At 39.4% G+C, this 20,241-nt stretch overlaps 1 long non-coding RNA gene across 1 annotated transcript; it reads right to left on the minus strand.

The window, feature by feature from the left end:
* Positions 1–10,608: 10,608 nt before the first annotated feature.
* On the minus strand, positions 10,609–19,689 carry LOC123386992. Its single transcript, XR_006608026.1, has 2 exons — positions 19,061–19,689; positions 10,609–10,646 (listed from the first exon to the last, which is right to left on the minus strand). It is a non-coding gene; the product is annotated as an uncharacterized LOC123386992 (long non-coding RNA).
* Positions 19,690–20,241: the final 552 nt, after the last annotated feature.

The raw sequence follows: 20,241 nt of genomic DNA on the forward strand, positions 1-20,241 counted from the left end.
TTGGTTGTTATGAATAATGCTGCTGTAAACATTCACATGTAAGTTTTTGCATGGACATATATCGTTTCTTTTGTGTAGATACCTAAGAGTACAATTGGGGAGTTTTTAACCTTTTGAGAAACTGCCAGACTGTTTTCTAAAATGGCTGCACAATTTTATGTTCTCACCAATAAGGTATGAGGGTTCTGCTTTCTCCACCTCCAACACTTGTTATTATCTCTGATTATTTTTATTCTAGCCATATCAGTGAGTGTGAACTGGAATCTCACTGTGGTTTTTATTTGAATTTCCCTAGTGATTAATGATGTGCTTTTATCATTTTGATCATGTGTTTACTGGCCCACTGCATGTCTTTGGGAAAATGTCTATTTAGATCCTTTGCCCATTTCCGAATTGGGTTGTCCTTTTATTGAATTCTTTATGTAGTCTAGATACAAGTCTCTTACTAGATATATGATTTGAAAGTACTATCTCCCATCCTGTCGGTTGTCTTTTCATTTTCTTAATAGTGTCCCTAGAGGCACAAATTAACTTTGATGAAGTCCAATTTATCTATTTTGCTCTTTTGTTGCTTGTTCTTTTAGGATCATATCTAAAAATCCACTGCCAAATTCTGGGTCATGAAGATTCATCTCTGTTTTTTCTTCTAAGAGTTTTATGGATTTAACTCTCACATTTGGGTCTAATCTACTTAATTAACTTTTGTATATGGTAAGAAGTAAAGGTTTAACTTCATTCTTTAACTGGGACTAGCTAGTTATCACAGCACCATTTGTTAAATGACTGTTCTTTCCCCATTGAATGGTCTTGGCATCCCTGTCAAAAATTAGTCCCAGAGACACAGGGGTTTATTTCTGGACTCTTGATACTCTTTCATTGATCTACATGTATATTCATATATTTAATCTATCTGCATGCCAGTACCACACTGTCTTGAATACTGTGGGCTTGGTAGTACATTTTGAAATTGGGAACTGTGAGCCAAATTTGTTCAAGATTGTTCTGGCTATTCTGAATCCCTTTCAATTTTGTATGAATCTTAAGAATTGTCCTGTCAATTTCTAGAAAGAAGCTACATAGAATTCTAAAAGGTAATTCATTAAATTTGTAGATCAATATGGGAACTACTGCCATTTTAACAAAAGTCAGTCATCCAATCCATGGACATGAAATGTCTTCCCATTTATTAGATTTTATTTAATTTTTTTTCAACAAGATTTTTTGTGGTTTTCCTAAAATTGAGTTATTACTTGAGTCTAAGTTTTCTTGGTTCTTGCTCAAGGGCTTACTTCACATATACAACTTTTCAGAATCAGCTCCAGATTTATATTAACTTAATTCCAGTAAGATACAGAAACATTATTTCTACATGATACTACTCCCTTTCCCTCTTTTGGTAGCATCATTTGTTATATATGTATCTACAAATGTTGTAAACCCAACAATGTATCTTGATAAATATTGCTTTATATAATTTTGTCTTTTAAAGACCCCGAGGAGAAAGGAAAACAAGCATATACTTATAAATTTTGTTATATTAGCCTTCTTATTTATCATTTTGAATTCTCTTGATTTGTTCTTGAGGATGTGAGTTACTATCTAGACTCACTTCCTTAGTCTAATACAGCTTCGCTCTTATCCACTGTTGTGCCATTTAGCAAATATATTACATTTCTGTATGTTATTGGCTCAACAATGCACTGTATATTGTTTTATACAAATGTTTTTAAAAACCAGTTAAGAAAGGAGAAATATATGCATTTATATAGTCTTTTTAAATTACACAATTACCTTTACCAGTTCCTTTTCTTTCTTCATTAAATTCAAACTGTGGTTTGGGTCACTTATTTTCTGTCTAAAGAACTTTTAGTATTCTTATAAGGTGGGTCTGGAACAAATACTCGCAGTTTTTCATTTATCTGGAAATGTTTTTATCTTCCTCGCACTGTAAAAGATAGCTCTGCTGGTAACAGGATTTTTCTTTGAGCTGAATGAGTATGTTATCCCACTGCCACTGGCCTACATTTTTGAGAAGTCAGCTGTATGTTTTGTAGAACTTCCCTTGTAAATGATGAGTCATTTTTCTCTTGCTGCTTTCAAGATTTTCTCCTTGTCTTTGGCTTTTAGCATTTTTGCTAATGATGTATTTGTTTGTGGATCTCTGACTTATCTTACTCAGAATTATTAAGCTTCCTGGATGTGTAGGTTGTTTTCCAATAAATTTGGGAAATTTTTAGCCATCACTTCTTTCAGTATTTTTTCTTCATTCTCTCTCTCCTCTCCTTATGCTACTCCCATTTTATATAGTCTGTTGACATTAACGTTATCCCATATTTCTGAGTCTTTCTTTCTCTTTATTCTTTTTTCTTTGTTCTTTACCTTGTATATTCTCTATTGATCGTCAAATTTGTTTATTCTTTCTTCTCCCAGTTTCAACCTAATGTTGAGCTCCTTTAGTGAATTTTTATTTGTTACTGTACTTTATTATACCTTTCAACTCCAAAATTTCCATTTGGTTCTTTTTTTCCCTTTTAACAATTTCTCTCTTTGTACTGGTATTCTTTATTTGATGTGACATTGTCATCAACCCTTGCATTATTTTTTAAATCATGGCGTCCTTTAGTTCTCTGAATATAATTATAATGGCTATTTTGAAGTCTTTGTCTATTAAAGCCAACATCTGGTCATTCTCATCAACAGTTTCTGTCACCTGCTTTTTCCTCCAGTGTATAGGTCATTCTTTCTGGTTTCTTCACATCATTCATACATATATGAATATATATATATATATATATACACACACACATTTTTTTGGAAACTGGACATTTTATGTAACATACAGTAGCAACACTAGATATTGCATCTACCCTCTAAGACTTGCTATTATTATTTGCTCAGTGACTGGATGAGTAATTTTAATTAAGTATATTTTCCCTCTCCCTATCTACAGATGTTGCTCTGCAGGGGGCTCACCCTCAGTTATGCCACAGTCATCGTAAAATGACAGTGGGTTTGGCTGGCCCCTCTTTGACCTTCTCTTTCCCTGACCACACCCAGCTGTTAAGTTCCACTAACTACCAGATGATTGATCTACTGTCTTCAACAATGTCCTGGGTATAAATTGCTCCACAAACTGAACCAATCTATTAGGGCTCCTTTGAAGGGACAGTCCCTGAGGTCAGTATTTAGGATTTGTTCTAACTACCCCATGGCTCCTTCCAGCTGCCTCTTTCCCCTTTTCTCTCTAGCAAACTAGCTAGTCTTCTGGTTAGCCTGCTTCTCCAAAGACTATCAGTCTCCCTCCAGTTCCTTTCGCCACAACCTGCATCCTCAGGCATGCACTTCACACTCTGTTGCAAATGATGTTGATTTCCTTTTGGGAGAGATTCAGAGATCTCTGCAATAAGGTCTACTTGTTCCTCTGGGCACAATTTCTGAGCTCTGGTTTTGATGCTGTGGGCAAAGACAATGTCGTGCTTCTCTCTGGGTGAGTTTGATGAAGGGACAGAGAAACAGCAACCCCAGCTGTTCTCAGCTTACCTCTCCCAGAGTAGAATCTGCATCCCACAGGTGAGGGCAAGGGCAGCTGGGGCTCCTCTATAAGGAGGGGGACCCCACCATTCAACTGCATTCACCTAGAATTTAGTCTCAGCAACAGGTAGCTGGGCAGGATGAGAAATGCTGATCTTACATCCCTACTGGGAAGACAGCCTTCCACCTGAGAACTGAGGAAAGAGAGAGTTCTATGTTCTTGATTCTTGAACTCATCAGTCTGGAGAACAGTTTCTATCTCACTCAGCTAATAAAGCGGAAGGGAGCAGGTCTCAGTTCAAATACCATAGACTTTCATTTTTCTTACTGAGTTTTAGTAGATTTTCTTGAATAAGTACTTCTTATTGTCTGTATGCTCTTAGGACTATTTTCAGAGACTTTAAATGATTGTTTTTTAAAAATAATTTTCACCAGTTTCAGTGGGGAGCAGGTCTGTAGAACTTCTCATACTGTCACGACCGGAAGTGGAACTTCTTGATGATTTTTTTGTTGTTTTTGTTTGTTTGTTTTTGGTATGAGAAAATGAATCTGAAACTCTAAAGTACAAATTGGAGATACTACTCTTATTATTCTGAAAAAGAAATCCTAAAATGTAATCCAAAGACCATATGTGGGCTGCTACATCTATGGCCTGCTAAGTTGGAAGAGCTGTTTGATTTTTTCTCCCTACACTTAGTCTCTCAATGCCTTTGTAAACATCCAAGATAAAAAATGGAATCTGAAATGAAATTTAAATTATTTTGAACTCCTATGAAGCATTCACCTTGGCCTATGATACAATTCAGCCCTTCTAAGTCAAGTTTTATGCCAGATCCCAGCTGGACTAGAACTTCAGAAAGTAAAAGGTTTAGGATGCTTTTGTGTGTGTGCATGCACACATGTGTGAATGTGTGTTTTAAAGAAATCAAAATGAGGGGCACCTGGGTGGCTCAGTGGGTTAAAGCCTCTGCCTTCAGCTCGGGTCATGATCCCAGGGTCCTGGGATCGAGTCCCACATCGGGCTCTCTGCTCGGCAGGGAGCCTGCTTCCTCCTCTGTCTCTGCCTGCCTGCCTTTCTGCCTACTTGTGATCTCTGTCAAATGAATAAATAAAATCTTAAAAAAAAAAAAAAAAAAAAAAAAAGAAATCAAAATGATGAAAATGATTATTTTTAAAGTTACTGTCTTCTAAGTAAGAGTTGTACTAGTGTCATGTAACAGAATATTCCCTAAGGTGAGACATCAAATAAAATTTGAGTCAAATTTACAAGGCATATAAAGCTCATTCTGTTTTAGCAAAAACTGGAGTTTAACAATTTCAAATAACTAAAAAACAAGTGTAAAGGGCTTTCAGGATAAGTATCATACCTTGAGTTATTCCTAAGTATGAATTCACAGTATAGAATCAATGGTTCTGTCTTGGCACATTTTCCTTAGGGGAATCTAATATGGAAATTTACCCATTCATTTTCTAGAGTCTACAATGGCAATCTTTAGTATGCATCTATAGCTGAGAAAATGCCAAACCACACACCACAGGCAAATAGCCAACTTAGCAACCAAGGTCTAACACAGAACTTGGCACACAGGAATTACTGAAAAAATATTTGTGGACTACAGAGATCTCTACTACTATGCCAAGCACATTCAAGTCTGGGAGGAAAGAGTAAAATGAAGATTTCAAATGGTAGAATGAACTTTCATGTTCATATAAATTTATTTTGCACAATAAACTGGCTCCGTGTGTGATATTATTTCTAAACCAGTGACGTTTTTTATGTTCCCTTCCAAAAGCATATAATAAGATAATCAAGAAGGCTCCATTTTAGAGAAAATAGATGATTTTTAAAAAAGCATTGGTCTTTGTTTTTGCCCCTAATCACGCTATTATAGAAGAATAGAATATATAACATATGCTATATAATAACCATATTCTTATAATCTACTGTAATTTTCTACTTAAATATAGAAAAGGTAAAGAAAAATTATATTCAGATAGCCACCACTTAGTAAATTTCCTTTGTCATTTTTCTTTGTATAGTTATTACTTTTACATGATTATGATCATACTGTATGAATACTTTTGTATCCATTTTTTTTCCAGTAAACATTACACTGAGATTCTGCTGTATAATTAAGAGAATATCAGATTCAGAGTCAAACAATATGTACAAGTCATAGGAATTCTGGCCTCCACTCAATCTCCAAGTTCCCTCCATTTATTTAAGAGGTGTTTACTATATCTAGGTGCCTATTTTCTGTTGCAGGCGGGGCTGAAATATATAAAGAAAACTAAGCCAGAGTTCTTGTTCTTCAAGAGTTCTCTACTAGCAATTACTCTCTGCCTTATAAAAAATGGGCTTATCTATGTGAGTTTAGATGTTATGATATAAATGCTCAAAATTTGGCTATTTTTAACTTTACTCTCTTGAGGAAAATTGCTATGTACATAAAGATTTATCTCAGACAACTGAGGTTTTCCACATTCGATACGGCTGTATTCTCTTACCTGACAGGTGAAAGAGCTGCAATTCTTTTACTCTTTTACGACATGTATTTTTAAACATTTATTACTATTAGTACTCTTTATTGGTCTTGAGATCAGTTGTGTTTTAGAAGCCAATATAAGAGATTTTATTTCCTCACGATGTAAATGTTCAGATTATTCATCATACTCCCCCCCCCCCACCATCCTACCTATTTGCATGATGTATTTGTTTATGTGCAAGTAAACAATCACAGCCTAGAGGTAGAGGATGTAAGGCAAATGCTTCAATAAGCACAGGTGCTTTTATCCAACCATACAACGATCCACATGCGCCTGGAACTATTTGCATTATATGCAAAATTTAACAGTTGGATCTGACTTTGCTTCTCCCCAAAAACTTAAGCCCTCCTTGTTGGTAATTTCCTTTGCTATTTTCCAATTAAGTCTAGTTGCCTAAATGGTGTCTCAAGGAATGAAACAAGAGATAAAACAAGGTAGTGAGTCATAACTTCAAAACCTCTGAAATATACCTCAAGTGGTAATGAGTGGCAGCTATGGAGCATTGAGCAGTGGCGGGGCTGCACTTATCAGTCTGAAAATCCATTCTCTATTTGAGGACCTGCCACTTACTAGTCATGTGAGTGTTAGCAAGTTGTCATTAACAGGAGCCTCAGTTTTCTTATCCATAAAATAGGGTTGGCAGTAGTCTCACCATACTTACATCCTTACTGCATTACTGTTGCAATACAAATCTTCGTAAAAAATGTAGACACTACCTAAGGGTTGGGTCTTTTATTATATATTATATAAATATATTAGCTATATATATTAGGTATAAGGATCATTAATTTATAACCATTTCCTTAAAAGCTCAGTATAATCAAGTTTTATTTTTTGAAAGGCTCTGTCTATTCATTTACATTTACTTCTAAGTCGTCATTAAAGTTCTTAGAAGAAAGGGATTGTGTTTTTCAGAAAGATAACACCTGTAGTTTATTGAAAGGGGTGCTGCTGTTACCAAGGAGCTATTGGAAGAAGGCTCCAGAAACATGTTTAGGAAAGAGGAAAAGAGAACTGGGGCAGCAAAATAAATTGTAACTTGAGTTACTACTTGAGTTCCTCTTATTTTCAGATTGGGTTTAATGTGGAGTCATGCCTATACTATTCTACATCTCTATAGAGAGAACCTAAAAAGCTGTTAGGATATAGATCCTTTGGAGCATTCCAATAGTTTTAGGGCCTCGGGCATGAAAGAGTCACTAATGATTTTAACCCTTGGAGACTAACATGATTTTGTTTGCCTATGTTTTTCCATTAATAGGATAGCTAGCTACGTCCCTAAGGGCATATGTTTATATCTGACCTCCTAGGAAGCAGGAATCTACCTACCATCACTGATACAGAAGTTACTATCTCCAAAGATCTGGCAGGCAGTAAAAGACAATACTTAGATGTGTTACATTTTGCTACTATCCTACAGAAAATACACATGCTTTACTAACAACTGAGTAGGGAATTATTCTGCCTCAACTGAAACCTACATGGAGTGGGGGGAATCTCTGTCTTAATGTACTTATTTTGACCAGTAAAAGCACTATCAGATTCTAGTATCAGATTCTCAAGGCACCTTGAATCAAGAGATATAGTATAGATTCTCTCAAAGTAAAAGTAGCAACTGCCTCCTTAGCCTGAATACCTATCATGAATGTGTCAAAAATTATTCTTTTAAACACCTTGCCCCTTCTTTTTTTCACTTAACTCTGTCCCCTTAGCATATACCTGTCTCTCTCCTCCTCCTCCTTCCCTTCTCTCTTTACTACGTCATAGTATTCCACTATGCAGATGTACCCTAGTTGCTTCAAATACCCCCTAGACATTTGTTTGTTTTTAATCTTTTGCTATTATGTATAATTTTCAATAACTAACTATATTTATTTGGGTTGAACCTATTCACAGAATAGATTTCTAAAAGTGATGTTGCTTGGTCAAAGGGCAAAATGCATCTGTAATTTTGGAAGACGATGCCAGTTTCTATTCCACAGGGATTGTGCCATTTTGTACTCCCACCAAATGTGTAAGTACTTATTTCCTGAAGACTATTTATAAAAATACAAGTGCCTGGATTCCACCCCCCAAATTCTGACTCAGTAGATAAGGGGTCAGGCCTGAGTAGACCTTTTTAAAAAAATTTTTATTTCTTTTTATTTTTTATTAACATATAATTTATTATTAGCTCCAGAGGTACAGGTCTGTGAATCGCCAGGTTTACACACTTCACAGCACTCACCATAGCACATACCTTCCCCAATGTCCATAACCCAACCGCCCTCTCCCTAACCCCCTCCCTCCAGCCACCCTCAGTTTGTTTTGTGTGATTAAGAGTCTCTTATGGTATGTCTCCCTCCTGATCCCATTTTGTTTCATTTATTCCTTTCCTACCCCCCAAACCCCCCATGTTGCCTCTCAACTTCCTCATATCAGGGAGATCATATGATAATTGTCTTTCTCTGGGCAGGCTTATCTTGAAAAGGCTCTCCAACCAGCATATCCCTAGCTGAGAATCTGTTCCACAAGGTACTCTAGTCTTGTTTATATTGTTCAAATCCAAAAGAAAATTTAAATCTTAAATCTTTACCCTTCAGAGTCTATACCCCAAGTCACTAATTCAATAAATATTTTTTGAGTACCTATTATGTGCTGTTCATTCTAGATGTTGAAGATATAAATATTAGTATCTATCATTGGAGTGTGCAGAGTTTATCAATGAGAGACATTAATATATAATTGAAAGATAATGGGGAGCACCTGGGTGGATCAGTGGGTTAAGCCTCTGCCTTGGGCTCAGGTCATGACCTCAGGGTCTTGGGATGGAGCCCTGCATGGGGCTCTCTGCTCAGCAGGGAGCCTGCTTTCCCTCCTGCCTACTTGTGATCTCTCTCTCTCTCTCTCTCTGTCAAATGAATAAATAAAGTCTTAAAAAAAAGAGAGAGAAACTATGTGCAATCATAATGTTAGAGATTTACATAGAATTTTATGGGAACACTGAAGAGGGCTACTCCATCATGACAGAATGTCAGAGGAAGCTTCCTGAAGGTGTTCCTGGAGCTGAGCAGGTGAAAAGAGGAAGTGGTATACAAGAAGGAGAGGGCATTCTAGGTAGAAAACAACTTGTGCAAAGTTAGGAAAAAAGAGACAGAGGGATGTGGATGCGTATGTAGCTGGAAATACTTCATATGACTAAGGCATAAAATATAATATAGTACTGGACAGATATCAGATGACTGGACATGTATAATATCATGTTAAGATGCCTGACCTTATTCTATAGGCAAAGAAAGTCACTCATGGGTTTTTAAAGTTGGGAGTGACAAGATCATATTGTTGTTTTAGAATTAGGGACAGTGGACTGAAAAGACACATAACTGGAAAAAGCAGGAACAGTCAGGAAACTGGTACAGTAACTCAGGTGAAGGCTTGAATTAGGTCAGGGATTAAGAAGATAATGAACTGAAGGAGTCTTAAGAGGTAGAATGAGCAAAATATAGACATACATGGGGGTGGAGGTAAATAAAGGGATGATTTCAACATATTATCAAACCATTCCCAGCAGAGCCCTGGATTTAAGCTATTTTTTTCAGCAGCAGTGATAGTTTTTCACTGGTTCAGTCATATTCTCTCACTTGGTCTTGATATTTATATGGCCAGGGATAAATGTAGGGGCCCAGCAAATGCTCAGGGGAATCTGGTGAGCTCCTCCTTTAGCATCATGCTCTAATCAGCTAAGTAAAGCAACCACAGGAAACCCCAACAGGTAAACATAACATTACATGGTCTTATCTCTTATGCACCCTTTCTTTATTTTTATTTTTATTTTTTTTATTGATTTTAGAGAGAGGGAGACGGGGAGAGAGAAACTTAAGTAGGCACTATGTGCCCAATGTGGAAATCGACACAGGGCTTGATCTCATGACCCTGAGATCATGCCCTGAGCCAAAATCAAGAGTCACACACTTAACTGACTGAGCCACCCAGGCACCCCTCTGATCCACCCTTTCTTATAACTCCTCCGCTGGTGAGGCTCTTGACTCCATTTTCCTCTATGCCTGTGAAGTCAGTGACCAAGACAATTGCTGACAATATAAATAACTGCCAGTCCAGGAAACAATGTGTGGTTGAGGGGCAGCACCACGAACAGCTGCTTTCCCAAAACCTAATCCATAAAGCCAAGTTTCCCAATATTAGCAATGCATTTTTGGGCAGCCTACATTTCTGCCACCAAATAAAGTCAATTTCTGGAGGTGAGGAGACATGGGAAGAGTCCCCTCTAAACTCTTCCCATTTCCCTGATTTACGCAAGAATAATGGTCCTGTGAGGATGAAACAGAGAAATTTGGGTGTAATCCATACCACCCCTGGCACTGTCGTCTTCTCAGAGTTCCTAAAAACAAACTGAAGGAAAACCAAAAACTAAATAATCACCAGATGAAAACAAGTTCACTCTTTAGAGTCCATGAATGAAAATACACACACACACACATATACATACAAACACACACACACACACAAACACCAAAGCTTACCTTTCTTTTATCTTCATCTGTTGATTCAAATTTGAAAGTAGCCCTATGCTGAGGGGGGGAAAAAAAAAAGGGAAACAATGTCATTTTAAATATACAGATTTTTAATTTTGGTTATATTTAAAAACATGTCTGTAGAAATGTTGCCTTCCCACATTGTATTTCAACAATCATATTAAAGGAAGAAAGATTAGCATGTAAGTAAATAATTACAAAGCAGTATGAAAGCCTACAGCAGAAAAACAGACAAAAAGAACAGAGTACCAAGCCATTAACTTTGCCTGAGGAAATCTGGAATACTTTGCACAGAATATAGAGCATTTGAACTGGATCCTAGGGGCTGAATAGGAGTTTGCTGTAAGGACAGAAACAAAGGCTCAGATGTGTGAAATGCTATGATATATTTGTGAAATAAACAGGTCTGTCAGAATGAAATACAGGACACATGTGAGGGGATGGGAAAGTGGAGAAAGAGAATGGAAAAATAAAATGGACAGAAATTTGGAAGGGTCTTCAGTGTTGCTAAGACCCAATGTTGCTTTCTTTTTCATACGCACTTAGAAATGATCAGAGAATTGTAGACAGGAAAGAGATTTAAGAGACTGGTATTTCAGAAAAGTAATTCTCTAAGAATTAAGGTTTAAATTATTGCTCCACCACTAACTAGTGGAGCAGATAATAAAATCTTTATTAGTGGATTTCTCTTGTGAAAAGAGGGAATACCTAGTTCACAGAGCTGCTGTGAGGGTTAAAATAGCTAAGGCATATAACATACATCTCAGTGCCTGGTGCTGAGTAAACACTCAGTAAATATTAGGATTATAATGATGATGATGCCAATGATATTGATAAAAAAAAATAACTTGAAGAGAACAGAGCGCCAGGAATCTTTAAATTTCCGATCCAAATGATTGGCAACACTGTTTTCCTTTCTGTAGCTGAAACAGAGGATGGAGTAAGTTACTTGCCCATTGTCAACAGAAACAGTGATATTACCCAAAATAGAGCACAAAGCTTCTCATTCCCTTTCTCAGGTTTTATTCAGGAGAATCAAGTGCTCTTATGAATCTTAAGTTTTCCTTTAAAAAAATATCCACTGAACATCTCTGCCTTTCTTTTGTATTTTTCTCATTGGCCACAATGACATTTATTGGCAACTCATCAGGAGTTAAGTACACAAAGTACCAAAGACATCTTGATTACAGGTGGTTCTATGTTGTCAGTTTTACAGAAGAAGCAATTTTTGAAATTAAATGAGATGGAGAATGTTGACAGAGAAGCAGTTCTGAAGAAATGGTCAGGGGGAAGACTTAGAGGTAAGAGACAAGGCTGTTCAAAGAAACTGGAAAGAGGCTGCCTCACATATGGTTTGTGAAACAATTAAAATGGATGATGTCAGGTGGTAAGATGGGCTTGAATTTAAAAATTTATACCTGATCTAGCAGATAGGTGACAGGCAACTAAAGGAAGATTCTGAGGTAGGTATAAACAATAGAGCATTCTGGAAGAATATTTTGGGCAGCTGCTTACAGGCCAGATCAAAGGAGACCAAGACTGAGGACATAAAGCCTTCTAAGAAATAGGCATCAATAATCCAGGTGTGCTATTGCTGGCAGCAGTATAAACTGAAATAAACTCTAAAAGTGAAAGTAATTTGGCATCATATACTAGAAAATATAAAAATATTCACATCCTTTGACCCAGAACTTCTACTCCTAGGAAGTTTATCCTAATGAAGTCATCCAGAAGGAGAGAAAAATTATATACATAATCATATTTGTTGCAGAGTTATCTAATATTATGGAAGAAGGAGACAGTCTGAATATCCAACAACAGGAGACTGAGGAAATAAACTGCTGTGCATCCACTGATAAAATTTTACATTGCAATTACAACAAAAGATAGCTAAAAATATCTTAACAACAATGTAAGATTACTTATAATGGCATCAAGTGGAAAAATAGTAAAACACCAAGCTAGATGTCTATGGTGACAGTACATGTTTAAGTACATGGATGCATTCGAACAAAGGCTTGAGTGTTAAAATGCAAAAATAAAAGCAACTGTATAGCGGTGGTAGGATTTCTGGTGAGGTCTGACAAGTTCCATTGTTGGTATATTATTTTCATAATTAAAAGGGAAATTTAAAAAATGAAAGAAAAATGAATGAATGAACATGGAAAGAAAGAAAGAAGAGAGAAAGGAAGAACAAGTTGTAACTCCGAAGTCTGTAACTCAGGAATTTATAGGCAAGGCTTAATAAAAACTAACTTTAGATAAAGAAGCAGCAGACATCAGGCTAAAGTTTTAAACTGAAGCATAATAAAAGTCCAATACATATGATAATAAATTGCACTCAGAGACCAAGAAAGCTGATTTTTTCCATTATATGTGAAATATTAAATTCATAAATTATCTGGGATAAATGAACCTGGTTGCCAATATAATGGTTCTCCTCAACTTTTTCTGGCATTTGTGTTAAAGGAACAGAGAAAGAAATCATCTTTTGGAAAAACCCTCATTAAGTTATAAAAATATCTTTCAGACAATTTCTACATAGAATTCATCTTTTAAGGTGATAATTTAGAATAGTACCAAGGACTAAATTTTCTGTTGCTTTTAAATGCAAGGCTGATCCAGTCATAAAACCAGAACATTAACAAAGAAAGAGAGAAAAGCTTTCAAAAGCCCTAACTAGCATGAGGGCTTAATTTAATTAGAAAATATACTCGCATATGAGGCAATACAAATTGAATTTTGAATGTGCCAATCTATTCAGAAGCTCAGCCCTCTATGATTATTTGGATCCAAAGATGTTGGCTTCTCTAGGGCTGGTTTCTTTTATACAACTTAGATTGTACCTAATCTGTTTAGTACTTCTAGCCCTTATTCTATACCTTTTCAAAGGCTGAAAGGGAAGGGATGGGGAACTAGCATTTCTGGCTGTAAATACCTTTATAGAACTGCTAGCCAAGAGCCAGCCACCTCACCTTCTTTATATGCTTAATTTCCAGATGAACAGGAGCAACAAGTCAAATATAAACTAAAGAGTAAAACCATTGTTCAATTTAGAGACCAAGTAAACTAGGAACAGCTCTGTGATAGACCAGATTTTTAAGAGGACTCCTCCCTGGGTTTTATATCCCATGAGTAGGCTCTAAAAAGCTCAGGTTTAGGAGTTAGACAGCACTGGGTTTGAGTACAGTCCTGTTGTTTACTAAAAGTGTGACCTTGGTCAAGTTATCCAACTTTACTACCTGTCAGAGTTTCCTTATCTTTTATGTATGGCACCTTGCACATTGCAGGTGTTCAATAAGTGGCCACTATTGTTATTATAGCATGGCCTATGATGTGGCATCTAGCCAAATACTGACCTACTAGAGAACTAGGAGTCATTTCATATTTTAGAAGATATACTCAAACAGTACTGATACAAGGGAATTAGCCTACTGGGCGTGTGTGTGTGTGTGTGTGTTGTGCTGTATTTCACGAATAGAGATTATTCCTAGAACTAACCGCCAGTAACCGCCAGTTACTGAGAATTATAAGTCTGGAAACAAGAACAAGGTATAACAAAAAACAACTCACTAAACATGCTCCTCTGCAAAAAATCTGTGGAACAAGCTCAAAGAGTCAGAACTTAACCTCAAACTGGAAAGCAAAAAGTCCTCTGACATGGTCCAGGATATTTACATACCCTATTCAAATGTGTAGCCTGTATTTCTAGAACTGGCTCAATATTAGGTCCCTATCCATCAGGTTCTTCTAGCACATAAATGAAGACCTTGCTATGATCAGTATCATTTTCTTTTCTTATGAGGAGTACTCTTGGAGACCTACCTACTTCCCCAAATCTTATATAACTTTTATCTTTAATTTAGTCATAAATTTGTCATATTTCCAAAATGGAATCCTGTTGGAAATTGCTATGGGATAATCATAAATCCAGGTAGTCTCTCCGGCTACCAAGCCATCTCTCTATCATCATAGTTGATGACTCTAGGCTCAGTCTCTTCACTTATTAACTAAAGGGGACAGATCCAATTACCTTTGAGATTCCTTCCAGTCTAAATATCCTCTGATTCAGGGAGCTAAGATAATACTGTATATCTCAGGGCCATTGATCACTGTTCTGATAATCCTAACAACACCATAAAGGTGGTAATCTCTCTACTATATCTGTTGGTTTTTTTAAAAAGATTTTATTTATTTTGACAGAAAGAGAGAGAGCACACGAGTGGGGGGCGTAGGGGGAGAAGAGGCAGAGGCAGAGGGAGAAGCAAACTCCCCACTGAACAAGGAGCCTGATGTGGGACTTGATCACAGGAATCTGGGATCATGACCTGAGCTGAAGGCAAATGCTTAACTGACTGAGCCACCCAGGCCCCCCTCTAGTAAATCTGTTATCAGAACAAGACTTGAAGGAGGAGGAGGCTGGACAGCCTACACTAGACCAATCCATATGTCAAATAATTAATAGCTCACTCTATAACTGGAGTGGAGGTGATTAGGACCCAACGGTAACCAAAGGAAGTACTGTATTGGTCCTGAAAACATTTTTCTCTTCTGTGCTCAAAAACACAGAATAGACAGGGTAAAGGCAACATGACCTTGCACAAAGAGTCCTGATATGGAATCCAAAGAATATGGATATGGAATCTGCCACTTCTAGCTATACGCCCTTGAGCCCATAGGTAGTCACTTGTCTTTCCTATTCCCTGTGAAAGAGAATACTTCTATCTTTCTCATAAGTAATAATGTAAGAGAATTATACGTGATGACGTGTGAAAATGCTTGGGATAGATAATACATAGAACATAGCAAGCACTCAGTGAAGGTTAACAGGTGAATTGAGACAAATGAAAAAGAGTAACCATTCTCTCTATTTGTTTTTTAATACTTTCCTATGCTAGGTCAACTTGCATTATGCCCTTGAGAAACAGACAAATTTCATTTTTTTCTGGGATAGATGGCTCTTCCCTCTCCCCCAGAATAACAAGGGTCAGGGAATGAAGGAAGAAGGCTTAAAAATTAGAGTCTCAGTAATACAGTAGAAATTAGATGTTGTTACCTGGAGCCAGATAGGTAACTATGCTCTAAACAAGGTACAAGGTATTTTGCTATCCATTAGAAAATATAAGTGTCAAGGAAAAAGAAAGGCTAGAGTATACTCCCCTAATTTTTTGTTAAATCAGGCTACATCAACTCAGTGCTGCAGGTTTAACTCCTGCCTTCCTCACTGCCAGGTACTGTTTTAAGTGCTTTAGACATAAAACTCACTTAATCCTGACAACAAACCTATGCTGTAGGTACTATTATTGTCCCTGTTTGACAGGTGAGGAAACTGAGCCACAACAAAGTTATGTAACTTGTCCTAGGCCACATAGATGGTGAGTTAAAAATCAGAGTCCAGGCAGTCTGGCTCCAGAGCCTGTGCTATGCCCACAAAACGTCCTCAGTACCTTGATCACTAGAACTATAACTCACTGAGTAAGCACCTCCTAGGTGCACTGTGTTCAGTGTACAGCATTAAACTTCAGTTAATTTAAGCCACATGATAACTTAGGTAATAGTATCCCTATTTTACAGATTAGTAAGCCAAGACTCAGGCTTAAAATAACATCCATAGCCATGAAGCCAATAAAAGGCAGATTTGAACCAAGATTTATCTGACTCTAAATTCTACCTTCTTTCTACTATCTGGCAGGAAGAGCCCATTAAACATGCTCTCTGCAAAAATCTGTGGAATGAACTCAAAGAGTTGGAACTCAACATCAAACTGGAAAGCAAAAAGTCCTCTTACATGGTCCAGGCTATTTACATACCCTACTCAAATGTGTACACTGTGTTTCTAGAACTGTCCCAAGTTCTAGCTTTATTAGAGAAACAAGGTAGCATAAAGAACCTCATCCCCCAAATAACCTGTCACTTTCCCTATACATCGTTTATTTCCATTCTTGGTTAGACTCTTCAATGTCCCTAAACATTTCTCAAATCTACTTTTCCAGATGAGGAAAATGAAGCACACAATATTCAGCTACTTTTTAAGGGTTTAAGACTCCATATCCCATACAGCTGGGTAATTTCACCTCCCCATTTTTATCGCCAGACCACCAGTCATACTTCCCCTTCCTATTCATCTGCCTCCAAGGTCTCCCTTGCCTTGACGGGCAAAGCCCCATTGTCAATATGAACCTTAGCTATTTTCTTTGTACGCTAGCCCTACTATAATCAGCATTAAACATGAGAGCTCTCGGGGCGCCTGGGTGGCTCAGTGGGTTAAGCCGCTGCCTTCGGCTCAGGTCATGATCTCAGGGTCCTGGGATCGAGTCCCGCATCGAGCTCTCTGCTCTGCAGGGAGCCTGCTTCCTCCTCTCCCTCTCTCTGCCTGCCTGTCTGCCTGCTTATGATCTCTGTCTGTCAAATAAATAAATAAAATCTTTAAAAAAAAAAAAATGAGAGCTCTTTTCTGAAGGAGCTGACTGATGGGGCTTGTGTCAAATCAGAGCATTCTCAGGCATGGCTCAAAGAGTACTTCAGGAATACCACCTTAAATAATATACACCGGGCACTATAACTTTAAAAACATTCCCAATGTGAAAGGAGAGCTGGAGATGTCCAGAAGCTAAGCTCTGACAGCACCTGGCCAGGAGTAGTTAGTGGAAACCAACCTGGAGGGAGATCAAGGAGAGGAAGAGATAAACTCAAGGAATCAAATCTGGAGTTCTGGTCAGCTTAGACATGAAGGGAAGGAGAAATACTGAAGAAAGTGGTAAGATCCAGTTGGGGGGTTTTCCCTCCTCCCTTCCCTAAAGAAGAAAGTTCCTATTTATTGCTGGATATCTGGCATATAGTAATTGCAAAATAAATACTCATTGATTCAACACTCTTTCTTTTGAAAATCAGTTGGTAGCTGCCTCAATTTCTTTTTGGAAAGGAGTTACAAATCGGGTTAAATGAATTTAATCTCCACAATATGTACACCTATGCCTTAAATGAATTTCTCCTAAATTAGGCAGATACGCAATAGTAAAGCATATCAGAGAGTGGAAGAGCAAGATACAAACAGAATTTAATCAAGCCACACATCCTCCCAGAGAAAGCAACATAGTAGTGTAGAAAGAGCTGTCAGACAACCTATATTCAAATCCCAGCCCCATCTCTCAGTGACTGTGTGGACTTAGGGCAACCTTATCCTAAATGTCATTTGGGAAATGGGGAATACCACCACCTTCCTCACAGGGTTTTTGGGAAGATGAAATGGAAATGAAGGTGTCTTATCTTTGGATCTTCTCCACCCAGGGCAGAAACAGCACAATGGCAGCTCAGTCATACAAAGTACAATAAAGTGCAGTGGTGGGCACAAAGCAAACACAGAAGGGGAAACTATGAGTGGGAGCAAGTGAAAGGAAGAAGATGCGGTATCTAAGGTGAGACTTGGTGTTGGCTGTTTTCACACTAGTGAAGAGTCAGTCAATTCCTATAAAGTAGTCTCCTAAATGAAGAATAAAGGTGTGATGTGCTACCTTTTGTAGTGCGCATGTAAAATTCCTGGAAGGAGAAGTAATGGAGAGCTAACGGTTCTTGGAGGAAACATTCAGAGAAGTGACTGGGATTTATAACAAGATACCTTTTTACTGCACAGTTGTTAAGTGGAAAGAACAATTAATGGTTTGAAGACCTAGGTTGGAATCCCAGCTCACAAGGATGACCTTGGGCAAGTTACTTAACAGAAACAATCTCAATTGCAAAACGAAGATAAAACCTCACAGGACTGCTGTTGAGATTAAATGAGATGATGGATGGGAAAGCTGTTAATCCGATACATGTAATAGGTATTATTCGGAGTCAGAACCTACCCCCAATTTACAACATAGTATGTCCATGACCTTGGCATGATTTCAGTTCTTAACGCCTCGGTTTTCTCATCTATAAAATGGGAAGGATGCTACCATCTACCCTATAAACACCCTGAGAATCAAGTTTGCCCATACAGGAGACATCAAGCCTTGAAAGTGTGCGGTGCTGTAGGCATACAAAGAATTGCCATCGTGGCTGATAGGTTTTATGCCTATCAAGGGCCGTGTTTAAGCACGGAAACACGGATTTTCATGCTATACAGGTGAGGAAGCCTCGCGTGCATTTAGGCATCCCAGAGCGGGGCACAGGGCACAGACGCACATCTACGGATTCCGGGGGTGTGACTTGCACGCTTGGGAGGAGGACCACAGGACAGCCTGCTGGGCCAGAATCAGAGGAGTGGGCGCCAGAGTGGGGGCAGGGGGATGCAGGATGCACGGACGGGGAAGGCTGGGGGCACAAACACGCATGCCCAAGCCGGAAACGTTTTCGGGGGAGAGTAACGCGCATCCCCGGAATGAAGGGGGTTGGGAGGGATGCGAGGTGCAAGCCCCGAGGGCGGCCCGGGGGTGCTCTACCGCACGCCCGGGTCCAGGGCTCTTTACCTTATCGCTGTAATCCCTCAGGACCCGCTCGATAGCCCCCGCCTCGCCGGCCCGGACGATGTAAAGGGCGCGCTCCTCATCCATGGCCGCAGGTGCGGGGGAGCCGCGGCCGCTCTGCGCGCCCAAGCCGCTGCCTCCAGGTAAACGCCTCGCGCCCCCGCTCGCTCGCTCGTTCCCAGCTTCCTTCCTTCCCTCCTTCCCTCCCTCCCTCCTGCCTCCAACCCGCCAGCCTCCGCCCGGGCTGGGCCGACGTCACCGCCCCTCAACTTTCACCCCGCGACGTCACGGTCCCCCAGCAACCGGCGCCTCGCGGCCGCCCCCGTCAAGGCCCAGGACTCTATAGAGGCCTGACGAGCGGCCTGAGGCGGGGTCAGTCCCGAGGCCTGGCTTACTCTCCAGCCTCTCCCTCCCTCGGAGAAAAGTCCAGCCTTTTAAGTGGGCGCTTGCAGACAGAACTGTTTTTCTCTCCTGACCCTCCTCTATGAATCATTCTCCTCAGCTGACGAGAGCGACCCGGCTCTTCTCCTCCCCTCTAAGAGCCAGCACCTAAATGGACTACAATTCCCTGCGTTCGTTGGGGGCATTCCCCTCTTCCATCTAATTTACTCGTTTGCCGAATGGCATGCCGGGATTAGTAGTCATCCAGCGGGAAAGACTTCCCTCCAAAGGCATGCTGGGAGCTGTGGTCCGGCCAGGGCCGGAAACGGGAGTCCCGGGGCCGCTCGAGGCCGGCGGCGAGGAGACCGTTAGGGGGAGGGTGTAAGCGTCGGCTCTGCCTCCTTTTTGTTCCTATCGGAGCTGACTGTCCTGCTCTAGCCTTGGCTGGTCGGGCAGGTTGACAGTCGCGGAAACTGGCACCCCTTGGTGGGAACTGCCGAGCACCGGTTTAATTCCCTCTTTTTCTCGTTTAGCGGTTTCGGTCTTTCTGAAATTCTTTCCTTCCTCCCCTTGTTTGCGGTCATGTTACGTATTCAGCCGCAGTAATGTGGGAAATTGCAGGCACTTATCTGGATAAAAGGTCCCCCCCCCCTTAGTAATAGTGGCTGCCACGTATCGCGCGCCGCGGGGGCTCCAGACTCCGTGATAGATAGGTGCTCGCCATGCAGCTTCTGATTCTCGCGACACGCAGATTTTGGCGGAAGCAAAAGAACCCCGATAGGTTAAGTAATTTGTCCTAAGTC

This window comes from Mustela putorius, unplaced genomic scaffold (assembly GCF_011764305.1).
Source record: "Mustela putorius furo isolate JIRA1106 unplaced genomic scaffold, ASM1176430v1.1 tig00000788_pilon_pilon_pilon, whole genome shotgun sequence".
NCBI lineage: Eukaryota > Metazoa > Chordata > Mammalia > Carnivora > Mustelidae > Mustela > Mustela putorius.